The 13,579-nt window shown below is 38.0% G+C and overlaps 1 protein-coding gene across 1 annotated transcript in view; it reads right to left on the bottom strand.

Annotated features, from left to right (window-relative positions):
* Window positions 1-10,450, bottom strand: part of THSD7A (thrombospondin type 1 domain containing 7A) — a 267,635-nt gene extending 257,185 nt beyond the window's left edge. Inside the window, exon 1 of the mRNA XM_088053378.1 lies at window positions 10,429-10,450. The gene's annotated coding sequence lies outside the window, so the exon portion shown is untranslated. The remainder of the gene's footprint in view (window positions 1-10,428) is intronic.
* Window positions 10,451-13,579: the final 3,129 nt, after the last annotated feature.

Below are 13,579 nucleotides of genomic sequence, written 5' to 3'. Positions count from 1 at the left end.
TTAGGATAAAAATAAATAGGAAAGGGCTTTTGTTTCATCAGTAGCACTTTTATGATGAGCTATGCCTCAAACAAACACAAGACCCTGCAGCATTCAGATGGGAGGCATGTAATACCATTGATGAGTAAAACTTCTACTCTGATATAAAGAATTGATAATAGAAAGCTGATTGTAGCAAAACTGTGTAAATACTTGCTCTTTTCCCCAAATAAGTTTGCTTCAAATGAATCTGCAAGTTCACTAAGCAGCTAGTGAAAATTTCACCAAATCTGCTGCCATCATGACAGTGCTAAGATGCTCTCTCCATGTCTTGACAAGCTTCTTTCAGAACACTGAAGAAAAAAGTCATAGTCCCAAGTGTCCCTAAAAACTTGAATTACATTTTTCTAAGGCAGAACCACAAAACTACATTTGTTACAATCAGTTAGTTGGAAGAGTGATTGCCTAGAAAGAAGCATGGTTTCTATTCTATCATATTCCATTCCTATTCCATTCCTATTCCATTCCTATTCCATTGCAAATAATGTGAAGAGAATATAAAAGTGGTCCAAGAGGACCCCCCATCTAGAGTAAAGTTTTACAATGTCTTTGGTACCAGCTGATCAGATCATGCCATCACTTTCTGCATGCTGGATGATTTCTACACCCACCTTCCTCAGTTTTCAAGTGGTCCTTGTACATGTTCATGGGAAACTTGCAAAGCCTCATTAAGTCAGCATGTAAAACACTGAATTACAACAGAATACTACTGGTAGTCAGTGCCAAAAATCCAAGTATAAATCTCCTTTTTGAATATTACAGGTGTCTCCTATATAAGAAAAATAGATTATAGGCCATTCGTTTATGCAAAAATCTTGGCAAATAAGAACTGTTTGGATTTAGTAGAGGATTTTGAAAAGCCTGGAAAAATTAAGAGATGACAATCTAGATCAGCAAAAGAAAACCTGCAGTGACTAAGGACAAATAACTCTACTGTCTCAAACTTTTTTGTATTCTGGTGGCCACCTTTCTACTTGGGAAAAGTGTTACCTCAGTAGTTAAAAAAGCAATACAAGTCACATCACTAGCAGGTATCCCCAGTGTCATGCTTTTACTAATGCTATTACCATCTTTTTTTTTTTTTAATGAAGAATAGACTGAAATTTCCATAAATCTTTCAGACTCAAAAGTCAGACCACTTACGTCTTCTGTGCTGAACAGGTAATAGCACAATAGGCAAAGTATCTGGACTGTCATCTGTTTTCTGAGAAACTGCAGCATATCAACATAGCTGGAGGCAGAGCTCAAGCAAAACACTATTGGAGACTTGTGACACCAATGAAAGCAGTAGCACTTTGCAACACAGTATCAATGTAACATTCTTAATCTTTTAAAAAGAAAAATTATGTTTTACTTCTAAAATACTCAATTCCACAACGGGAAAAAACAACAAACCATTAAAAATCAGAAGGAACCACTTTTCAGACACAGAAGACCTTTTTTATGGACACAAGCCCAACTAAAGCAACTTGAGCCTCCTCTGCTCTTACACCGATAAAATTATAATGAACTTCACTTAGAACTCTCAGATAAAGAAATAAAGCAGCCTCTAACTTAGGCGTAGATTTAATATATGAATTCTTGGAATGAAATTAAGTCAGTGTCCAAACCTCAATATTTCCATGCACAGAAAGAAGTTTACAAAATTTTTCCTTCAGCCCAGTTTTAAAGTCCCAGTTCAAAAATATAGGTCAAGTTACCTACTGCCTCCAACTTTCTCAAAGTCAGCTCAAATAGTGCAAGCCTGACCCACTTTGAGTGGGCTCTTCAAAACTAACTAAATAAATTAATCAGGTGCCTGCATCACTTTATATATATATATAAAAATATATATATATTCTTCATTAAAGGTCTCACATATTAAATATATTAGCATTTGAATTCCATACCCTGAGAAAATTGATGTAAAGAAATCACAGGCATTTGGAGCTCACTAGTCAGCTCAAGGTAGATTAGATCTTTTTGTGTTTTATTTAATAATTCCTAGAGTAAAAAAGTATTAATATAAAAACTGAGTACATGAGAAAATCATTATTTTTTCTGATCACTATCTATTAGTTTCCTTGAAGAAAAGCAGAAACGTTGAAAATCAGAATATACAAATTTACTTTTATAATTACTATATTAATTCCTTCTTTTGAGAATCTAAACAATGATAATTCTTTACCTGAATTCTAGTATATTCTTTTATTAATACTTGAAACAGAGGAATGGGGAGCACTTGTGGGCAAACATTTTCTGCATAGTAAAACTGACCCATACATTATCCCAAGTGGGGTTGTCCACTGGAAAATAATCTTCTTGCACATTTCATCCAAAATATTTCAGAAAGAAGATAGATATTTTTATGCTAAAAATCCCATTTTCTGAGATATTTTTAAAAATAGCTTCTTTCTGATTATTAAACAATATTATTCTGAAAAACACTTATGAGGGTTTTTTGTGATTTGTTGCCTTTTTTTGGCTGAGCCTGCCTGAAAGCTGAAGCAACTGTCATTGCAGCAAAAGGTAGCATATATTAGTCCTCTCTAGAAATTTCTGCTAATACATTTCAAAGTGTTATTTCAGGTACAAATAAGGTGAATTTCTTAATATACCCACCACAGATCTTCTCTGAGGATAACTATTATGAGAAACTCAAGAGAAGTCCACTGATAAGAAGAGCTGCTCAGGTAAAAGGACTTTTATAGCCTGAGAACTGTTATCTATAATCTTGGCACTTCGATCTCTCAGAATATGAACTAATGGTATCTGGAATGTAGCTCATTATTAATAGTTAAATATCTTTATATTGAGCAGCTTTGAAGATCACTTCCAATATCAATGGCTTGCATTTATATAGGGGGTTCATTTTCAAGGACAATGGTACACGGTCCCTGAATCACACACATGTACACGTACATAGATGCTACTATTTGCATTCAAACACATCATTAATATTAGAAATATGTATCGATTTAAAAATAAATATAAATGTATAATCTATCAGCTTACATACAGTTTTTGAGAATTCAATATATAAGGCTAGGTGACAGCCCAAAGTATAATCAGAGATATCAATGCAGTTGTATCAAGTAATTGTGGAGAATGTCACCCAGTGCTCTCTGCAGAAAAAGTCATATCAGAAGATGACTTCTGTGCACAAAATAAACAAAACAACCTTCATTTTTTAGCAGGTTATGAAAATAAGGGGGAAAACTATACATTTTACAGAGGAATCTTGGACAAGATACTGTTTGCACTATTTCACTTAATACAGGACAGATATTTCAGTCAATTCAGATCTTCACAGACTTACTTCTGTTGAAAACTCTCAGATAAGATCCCTAAAAGGTTCCACCAGTTTATTTTTAAATGATATACAGAGGCCAGAGACTTTATACCAGACAAAATAAACAAAAAAAAAAATATGTTGAAGACAAAAAATAATAAAAAGTTCTGCTCAAAGATTTCTGATTTAGCAAGCAGCACTAGTTCCCCTTCATTAAAATTGATTATGCTTGCTATGCAATATTCCAAAGGTACACTGTATTATAATTTACCTCTTCCACTTGTACTTCTCCAACCATACAAATTAATTTCACCAAAACATCTAAGAAAGAGTCAAGACAGAAAAGAATTTATCACAAAAAAAAAAACCAAAAAAAACCCCCAAACAAACCCACAGAAAACCAAAGAAAAAACCTCTCTAAACAAACATAGGTTAACCTTCTCCTGAACACCAGCTTATGACTTCCAAACAGGGAGGGCAAAATCCCTCTAGCACTGAAGCAAAAGGCAACTTTAATAGCAACTTTAAGACTTTAATCTCTCAAACTAAGGAAAGCTGAAAGGAGCTGAATTTATTACTTATTTAAATAACTAATCCTTTAGCAGTTTATCTGTTTTTTTAGACACTGCACCAATGTAAAAGATTATTTTTCCATAATTACTGTAAAAGCCTTCCACAACCCAACATTTGAAGTATTGCATCCTATTTCCAAGTGTAATGACCCTCAAAATCCAAGATTGATTTTGGCTTTATTCTGATCAATACTAATCTCCAAGATATATTTGACTTTGGACTGACCTAAACAAAAAGGTCACTATCTGTGTATTAGTCAATCTCCAAAACATTTATTAAATTAATTTCGGAGACCACAAAAGGTATATTGTTACAACTGTTTCTATCTGGGATTTCTATCCATCATCCTCAGCAAGATTTACATGAAACTGATAATCCACATAATCACATTGTCACTGCAGTGAATTTCTCAAAATGGCTTGATCTGCCCTCAATTATTTTAAGATTAATCTTTTTTGTATTTATCTATTTAGAGGAACACCACCATATTAAACATATTACTGGACTATTGGAATCCAGTCTTACACATGTTAAAGTCAATGGGAGAATACATCTCCCTTCAGTGACAAAACTGAACTCTTAATGACTCTTAATGGGGGAAATATAAAATACTTTAGGTCCCCCTGAAAGCAAAGCAGGAGAAGCCTTTTCAATCAAAGTACTTTGACCAGTGCATTTTAAAAAGAAAATTCACAACACCCAGAAGCATATTTCTATAAATGCTCATTTTTTAAAAATATAGATTTCTAACTAGCTATTTTACCATACTGGCTAATTTCAAAGTAGGACTATAAAAACTATGCCTGCACTAAGGCAGCAGATAACATAAGAACAAAATTGTTATTGACTGATCTGGGGTAGGCTTCTCCTCGCTTTAATTTTCTTTCCTCAAACAAACAAACAAAAGCATCAATCTTAGAAAAACACAAACAAAGGATAAAAATTAATAAATATAGACTATAATAAATATTTTTAAAATTAAAATTAGTAAATTAATTTAATGTCCCTTTTGTTCTTCTTATAAAATGTAATTTTGCCTCCCAAGGACATTACTAATTTCAATAGAACTATCTGCATTTCTGATAGATAAGACAATTTAATCTTAGCGTAGTAAAGACCCAATGTAGTAAATTAATTGAGGCAGAAACCATGTGTTTATTTTCTCCTTCAAGCAATTTACCTTAAATTAAATAATTTTACAACCTAGCTGAAATTTTAAGCTAAAGTAATACTAAAGACTCCATGAAATTTCTGTCCAGAAGTATTATTAAAAACCAAGTACTTTTAAGTTACCAATGTATACTTTATTAGAGCTTATAAACTTAGAATTTTCACCCAGGAGATGCATTTGCTTAAAAATTCATATTTAAGCTTTCCACTGCCTCCAGAGTTGCAGACACTAAAAGACATAAGAGTAGGCAGAATAAAGTGAATAGTAAGCAAAAGGGAGAAGTTACTTAAATAAAAATAAAACCAAAAGAGTGGACAGTAATCAAGACTAAGGATGCAAAAAGCCAGAGAGGAGGCAAATAATTTCATAAACATAATGAAAAAAATCATCCAAGTTTCTCAACCGTGGTATAAATATGGCTCTCACAGCTATTTTCACTCCAGCCAGGGTGAACATGCCCCTATTTCAAACTCAGCTGATTAATGACTTTGGATTTCCACTTCCATACTGCTACCACCATCACTGTTCTTGGGCCAGGGAAGAGAGAAAGACTTTCCTTTCTCCAGTTAGAATCTACTTAAGATTACTCATGTAAAGTATCTTTCTACTAAATAAAATTACATTAGAAGTAAACTCTTTTTTACCCAGACAAGTAGTCCTAAAGTACACGGGCTACCTAAGCACCCTCCGAGGGACAGAGTAGCAATCTCCCAAACTTTGACATCCTGACTTGAAGCAGGAAGGGTACAGCACATACTCTGCTATGCTTGCTAATGGATTCATCCAAAAGACATCTCTGAGGAACAAGAGAGCTAAGTAGAAGCCCGTGCTATTATCAGAAATGTCAGTAGTTCCACCAGAGATGCTGGCATGCCACACAAAAGCAAAATTATGCTCTCTTATGCACAACAGAAAATGAGAGACAAAAAAGCCAACAAGATTCACCAGACTAACTTGTCTTTTATTTCAAAAATCTCACATTTTTAGCAGAATTTCAGCTCCAAAAACTAGTACATTCATTTTCCTCACTGCCCTTGGTATGTGAGGGTGACAGAAGGATGCCAAAAAATGTTCACATTGCCTACTTTATGTTCCTTTACAAAATGTCTCTCATTTGAAAACACTTTTGAATATTATGTGTTTTCAGAAGAAATTTATAGGGTCATGTAAGGCCATTCAGAGAAAGAGACAGATCTAAGCACAGGCTGAGGCGTGAGAGAGCAGAAGAGATTTATGTCCCACTTCAGACAACCAGAGGGCTGCTGAAGCAAAGGCAAAAGAATCAAGAACAGAAAGGCAGGCTGCACACAATGCAGCTTTGGCCTGCTAAGGAGCAACAAGCAGCTTAAAGCTGACGCAGAAGAACAGACACCCAAGAGGGGCTGAACACTGGCAAGCACCAAAAAAGAATGAAGAGTTTCTACAGCTTCATTATAAACAGCCTGAAAGAGAGCTGGACTGGCATGCTGCATGGCATGACATTTGAGACTTTGACAGAAGCTAAATGCAAACACTTCCTGGGCACATATCATCCCTTCTGGAAAAACAGTCTCCACCTCAAAACTTCTGCAGTACTTCCCAGCCAACTCTCTGCTGCCACTGGGTACTTCACAACCCACGTGTTCCAACAGGAGGATGTTCTCCAAATTTCTCCAAGAAAATTTTTTCAATGGTAGAACTCAGTTGTTCTACTGACAGCAATGTCCTTTACCAAAAGCTTCTGCTTCACTTCTGTTGATGCCCTCCTGAGTTTGCAGATGGAGTCCGTGTCCTAAATAGCTTTCATTTCACTTGGTCAAACAAATCAGGACCTCTTTTATCTCCTTATGACCAGACCATCCCATTAGCCCTTTACAGCATCTGACCCAATTTCAGTTATTTCTTCTTGAAGATGAGTGATCAGAACACTTCCTCTCATCATAAATTGGTGTGAGTTTGTACCATTATTTTTATCAGATCTTTCAGAACCCTCTCTACACAGGCATCATAAGGTTAGAACTTACTTTTCCCACTGCTACTTTACATTGACCATCCAGGTGAATATTTCCTTTATTTCTCCCCCAGGTTTCTATCACAGAACAAATCTTATATATGTTATATATTCATATATGAATATGAGGACTAATGAATTAATTACAACACCACTCAAAGACCTCAACTTCAGCAACTTGGATATTAATGTTTTTGTAAAATGTACAACAGAGGAGATAAGGACAACTGTGCAAAGAGAGACTTGGTTTTCATCCATAAATTTCAAGAAAGCTACTCTATATCCACACACCACCAGTCAACCATATGAAAGTTAAAGTGGATACTCATATATTACAAAAGTAATTTTCTACTTGTAACATGCAAATTATTTCCAAGTGGTCTAATACACACAATTAAGAAAAACTGGCCTGCTGAAACCAAAATTTAAATGGCAAATTGACTCTACTGTAAAATTGCCTATGGTCTGTGAATCAAAATAAATGTGAGAACCACTTCTTATATTATTTGGGTACCTTCCTTATATATGGTAATTTGAGTTGAGGGTACAGTTCTGACACGCATTCTATGCTTATAATAAACTAACAGCTCAAAGAAGATATTGAATATATTTAGCTCATGAATAGTTTTGCTTCTGAAAGAAAAACTTTTACATCAGCATAATCCATCACAGCAGACTAAAACCTGCGAGCTATGTGAGTATTAGCATTCTAGCTCAACTTTTCCTGCACCTCCTTCACACGACATTTAATCCTGGTTTCAACCTCTGTCAAGTAAAAGTCTCAGGCACAGAAGAAAGTAAATGAAGAAGCAAGAATTTTTTTCAAATTATTCAAGTAAGAAATTTTAGGATAACTTTTATATTATCTACACATTTACTTGTCAGTCTAATGAAATAGAGCTGGAGAAGGTAGACTGCTATGGATAAAAATCAATTTAATGCAGTTTTGCAGCTGTTCAAACAAAAACTAAAATTATTTTCCTGATTACATTTGGGATATTGATTAATTATTAAGCGTGACAAACCAATGACTTACACCTTTTAAATTTAAAGCTGTCAGGAAGACAAAGGAAAAGGTATTTCAACCCTATACATGTCGACCTAAGGAATTACAATGAATGGAAAGCAAGGGATTTTACTACTTCAACTGAATTCTTCAATTCAATAAAAATTTTAGTATCAAATACAATCTAGTCATTAAAGTTATCCCTTTCTCTACTGTCCACATTAAAGTTTCAGTAGGATCCAAATAAAAACTTTGTTGTTCTCTTGTGGATTTGGATGGAGGGCCTAACTGCAGCAATCCTAGATCCCTCCCCCCAGCTCTTATGGCCAGCTGTGGCAGACACACTGCATATGATTGCTGTATTACGTGGTACACTGGTGTGATATATAGCCTATAGAAGTACTATGTCAGAGTATTATCACTTTGTCAGCCTCCCACTACTCCCCCTTGTCATAAAATGCACAATGTGGGAGGATGAATGTGGAATCCAAGTGCCTAACCACAGCTGGAATTTCTGGTATTTTGTACTGCCCAGGATAAAGAACTATAAAACATCAGAAATAATGTGGCAGTTGCAAAAGATGCTTGAATTCCTTCGTTTACAAAGGCAAGCCCCTGACAATATTAAAACTTAATCTGTTCCAAGCAAAGTAGAAATTAATTAGAGCCCATACCATCTCACCAGAAAGCTTGCATTACTCCAGAGTAGTGCCATAAAACCAATGAAACATCTGATAACTTTAAAAAAAGAAACATCTCTACAGTTGTTCTGAATCTCAAGCCAGAACAGGTCTCACAGAATTAACCAGTCACATAGATCTAGATTTTTTAAGCAAGTCTTAAATTATTGTCTATTATTATATCCATGGCCTTAAGAGAAAGCGAGTAATTCCAAAATAAAGCCAGCAGCATAGGTGAAACAGGAACAAGTCATGGACAACTTGTACCTATGAAAATCACCTGCTCCCAAAGCACAGCATGATGTTTTCAAGCGGCTTTCATAACATTTGTCCCTCACTGTCTTCCAGATGCTCTCAAAGAGACCCCCTAGAAAAAAATGGGTTTTTTAATATAGTCTTTGGAAATGAGAACTAAAGTCAGGAAAGGACAGGATAGGTCCCGTGACCTACACATAAGCACGACATTGTTATAATATGTTATCTTATACACATTAAAACTGAGGGATGACCTGATCCTTTGTTTTTTAGAAAGTGGACATTTTAATGAAGTACAAGGCTGTTAAATCAACTTTCTTCAGTGCAGCTTCTCTGAGCTTAGTGCTGATTTATAAATTGTTAAATGCAGCCACATCAGAAATTTCACTCCGAATTAAGCCTCCCAATCTCAGTGTTAGACATGAAATAGTTCATACAACATAGAAAGCCACATCTAGAACCACTTTTTTTAAGTTTCCATAACAAAGATTTACATTTCACTTAGGCTGTTATTAAAGTGAAACATCAGTGGCTTGAATTTAACTATATACCAACAGCCTTTACTACAAGAGTTATTTTCTTTTTTAATTAAACCTTGTTCTTTACATTCCTTTTGGTTGCTTAAGAGAGCTCTAGAAGTCGTCTAACCGTATGCGGTATGACTGTCCCCGTGCCCTCTGGTCTCTTTTCAGATGCCTCTCCGCTGCTCTTGCAACATCAGCTCCGCGGATGCTCCCGTTACCAAAGGCAGCCTGAGCACGTCAGTACCGGCACTGAGCGCTCCCAGGCACGGAGCGGAACTTTCTGCGCCTGTTTAAAGGGCGCAACTACAGCCCTGCTCCCGCAACACGCGCAAATCAACCTGGCAAACGAGATTTTTTTCCTTAAAATTGCATTCAATTAAATTATTTGCTTTCAGGAGGCGCCCTGACAGCTTCAGTCCCGGGCCAAAGACTCGCAAACCCTCTCTGATAGCTCTTTTACTTTTTATAGCCACGGCTTCACGTCATGCCTTTTCGCTTTGCCTCCCCACCAAGTGTGTATCCACAGCCAAGCGGCCGCTCTGAAAGTGCTAAACTCTGCGTGACACCTACAAGAACCCCGAGCACACAGTTTTCCCAGCCGCCCTTCTCAACTCCCCGTCGGGAACAGCCGCACCGCTGCCAGAAGGCGGCAATTCCGGGCGCTCGCAGCCGGGGCAGGGGCAGCGCGGTCCCGCTGTGACCGAGCCGAGCGGCGGGGAGAGGGCGAGCGGAGGGCGCAGGTGAGAGCCCGGCTCCGCAGCCATCCGCAAGCAGCTCCCCGCCCCATCCCCGCACCTCCCCGCGGCGGCTCCGCGCCCCCTTCGCGCAGGGCGAGCCCGGGGAGGGCAGACGCTGCCCCGGCGCAGGAGGACGCCGCACCCCCGGCTGCCGTGAGCGCCCGCCCGCCCCTCGCACTCACCGCCCCTCGCCGCTCCGCTGCCCGCGCCGGGGCGAGCGGCGGCACCTCCCTCCCTCCTTCCCTCCCTCCCTCCTGCGGCGGGGCGGAGGCTCCGCGCCCACGCTGCCCTCCGCGGGCCTCCTCCCGCCCCCCGGCATCACGCGGCCGCCCCTCCCCGGGAGCCAGCGGCTCCATCCGCAATGCAGCTGCGGCCGCCCTCTCCTCCTTCTCCCGTCTCTCCTCCTCCGCCCGGGCCGGGCGGGCACCTGCCCGCTGCCCCCTCGGGTGCTGGGTTACCAGCTGCGGGCACCGCGCCCGCTACCACGGAGCTCCAGTGCCCCGGCAGGGTGAGACACGGAGGAGAGACGGGAGAGGGCGAAACAAGAGAACAAGAGAAGAGAGAGGGGAAAAGACACACACACACACACACACACACACAAAATAAATAAATAGATAGATTAGATAGATAGATTAGATAGATAGATAGATAGATAGATAGATAGATAGATAGATAGATAGATAGATAGATAGATAGATAGATAGATAGATAGATAGATAGATAAAGGCGGTGGGGGGTGAAAAAAGGGTGGAAAGGGTGTTAAAGGGTGTTATTTCCAAACAGACTTTTGCGGGTTTTTTCTACCCCCCTCAAACCTATTGCTGCGGCGGACCCCTGGGACCAGCCGAGATTAATTGCTCTGTGTTATGAAGAAAATGATAGATGACATTAATCAGGGAAGTTGTAAGTCATCCACGTTTGTAGATGGAATTTGGAGATTAGCTGGGACAGATGGCAGGCAAACACTGCGCTCTCTAGGTCTGGCGTAAATCATCAATGTCTGGAATTATTAAACAGCCAATGACTGAACCTCATACATTTTCCTGAAGAGAAGTGTATCCTAGAAAGATGAATATTCATTTCATATCATGAAAAGCTTTCCCAATCACTGCTCCGTTTCTCTTTCTAACTAATTGAAATATTTCGTTTTTCCTTCCTGAATCCCAGAAACTTCAAGCCCAGAAAATAAACTAGACTTTTCACACTTCTTGTCCTTCAGGACGTGGATGAGAAGCAAAGCCAGGCAAACGAGCACCCAAATCACTGCTTTAATGCCCTTTCTGAAATAAACAGAAAAAGTTGCAAGTTAATAGGCTTGTCCTGATATCTCCAGTAGATTTGGCTTTATTTGCAGTAACTACTGCAGCAAAATATTTTTTATTTAGGTTTTATTTTTCTTCAGGCACTTTGAGGAAAGGAGTGAATCGATGCAACTTTTATTCATAAGTTCTAAAGGAACATTAGACATACTGTGTAATCTAAATAGTCCAAGTGGAGAGGAGAACTTTCTCTATTTGTCTCCCCTAATTTATTTTTTTTCACATTGCAAAAATGAGTTATGGTATGATCAACTTCAGTAAATCTTTCATGGTATCATATTGATTGATATGTCAAATGCTTGTCTAAATATAAGCTTGGCCCCAATACCTGTGACTGAGTAATTGTAAGCTTGATTGCATGTCCTTCAATAATGTGATCAATCTACAGCAACATTCAGAATTTTATAGAAACCTGCTCTATAACTCCAATAATCTGTCTGTCACATTAGCAGGATCACTGTCCAAAACATTGAGTTTACAATAGTTGTTTAAAGGATATCCAGATGTTAACTCTTTACATGTAAACTAAATGTTCACCAGACTTACCAGTTTCATATCCATTATTAAAAGCTTCTTTCAGAAAAAAATTTGTGATTTTTATTAGATTTGGGAAAATCAATGTACAAAATGTCAAACGTGCCTTCTTTAAAAATCAACATTTGGATTTTTTGAGTGCTATACCCTGAATCATCTTTAAAATGCATCAGTATGTGATGTAGAAACATCCTTGCACACAAGTATTGCCTTTTCTAACTTTGCTGCAAACTCTAAGGGAAAATCAGGTTTAAGTTGTTTAATTTCTAAATCACAAGAGAAAAGCTAACACTTCAAGTGGACAATCACATCATTGCTATGACTTAGAAATATCACTGTCCACAGTCAGCAATATAATTAAACAATATAAGTTAGGTTGATAGAAGATGATCTAGTTCAACTCCCTCCTCAAGGCAGTACAACTTCAAAGCTAGATCAGTTTCCTTAGCACTTTGTCCAGCCTAGGTTCAAAAATGCCCAGGAATGGAGATTCCAACTTTTCTAGAGAACTTGTTCAATTTTGACTATTGCTTATTGTAGAGAATGCTTTTGTTTTCCTAGCAAGAATTCCTCTTCATGCAGCTGGGATCTGTTGCCTCTCATCCTTTCTTGGGGGCACCTGAGAAGTGTGGTTCTGTGTCCTCTGTAAGCACTCCCTCAGTAGCTGAAGATGGCAATTACATCCTCCACCTTAGCCTGATTTTCTTCAGACCTCTCAGAAATATTATTAACCTTTCACAAATTCAATACTCTTTCCTTATTTCTTTTTTAATAAATTACACCAAATTTAATATTATAGGGCAAAACTCTAATTTTTGGGATTCTTTTTTCCCTTATCTCTCAGACTATGTAAAATGGATAGTCAAAATGACTCATCCCTCTTCTAAATGGGATACTCATGACAAATCCTACAAAAATCAGCATGGTCAAAATAAAACTTCATCCTAAGTTCCTATTCCTATTTGAAAGATAAAGGTCAAAATTATTTCTATCCCATTTGGCCATACAAGTTGGTCATATGGTAATTTATGGCACTGCCTTCGGAGCTTCAGACTGAGTTTCCCAAGCCTTACCTAAAGAAATGTTTAATACCAAATATTAGGTTTTTGCTCTGACCATAATGACTTTCGCTTGAGATGAAGTTTCTTAGCTATATTTGAAAACTTATAATATTTTTATGTATGTGGCCTGTGCAAAGCCACAGGGGCTTGTTCTGAGATAGGCCATGAACTGAAGCTGTCGGGCCAGTAGTGCAGAGAGAGGCTGAGAAAGGGAACAGGCAAAAAGGGTAGCCTAACTTTTTCCCTTTCATTCACAAAAGCTCTGGTTTGTCCTCCATCTCAACAAAAGAGAAAACTAGGATTCCTACTCATTGTATTCATCTTAAACTATTTAAAGCATTTTCCAGTATGCTCCTTAACACTATTTGTATTTTAACTTATTTTCTATTTTACCACTGCATAAATTATGCGGTCTTTCT

This window comes from Pseudopodoces humilis, chromosome 1 (assembly GCF_049639895.1).
Source record: "Pseudopodoces humilis isolate 2021_Gansu_Grassland_sample_001 chromosome 1, ASM4963989v1, whole genome shotgun sequence".
NCBI classification, from domain to species: Eukaryota; Metazoa; Chordata; class Aves; order Passeriformes; family Paridae; genus Pseudopodoces; species Pseudopodoces humilis.
The sequence above is the reverse complement of the archived record's forward strand: the minus strand, read 5'-3'. Positions and strand labels throughout refer to the sequence as shown.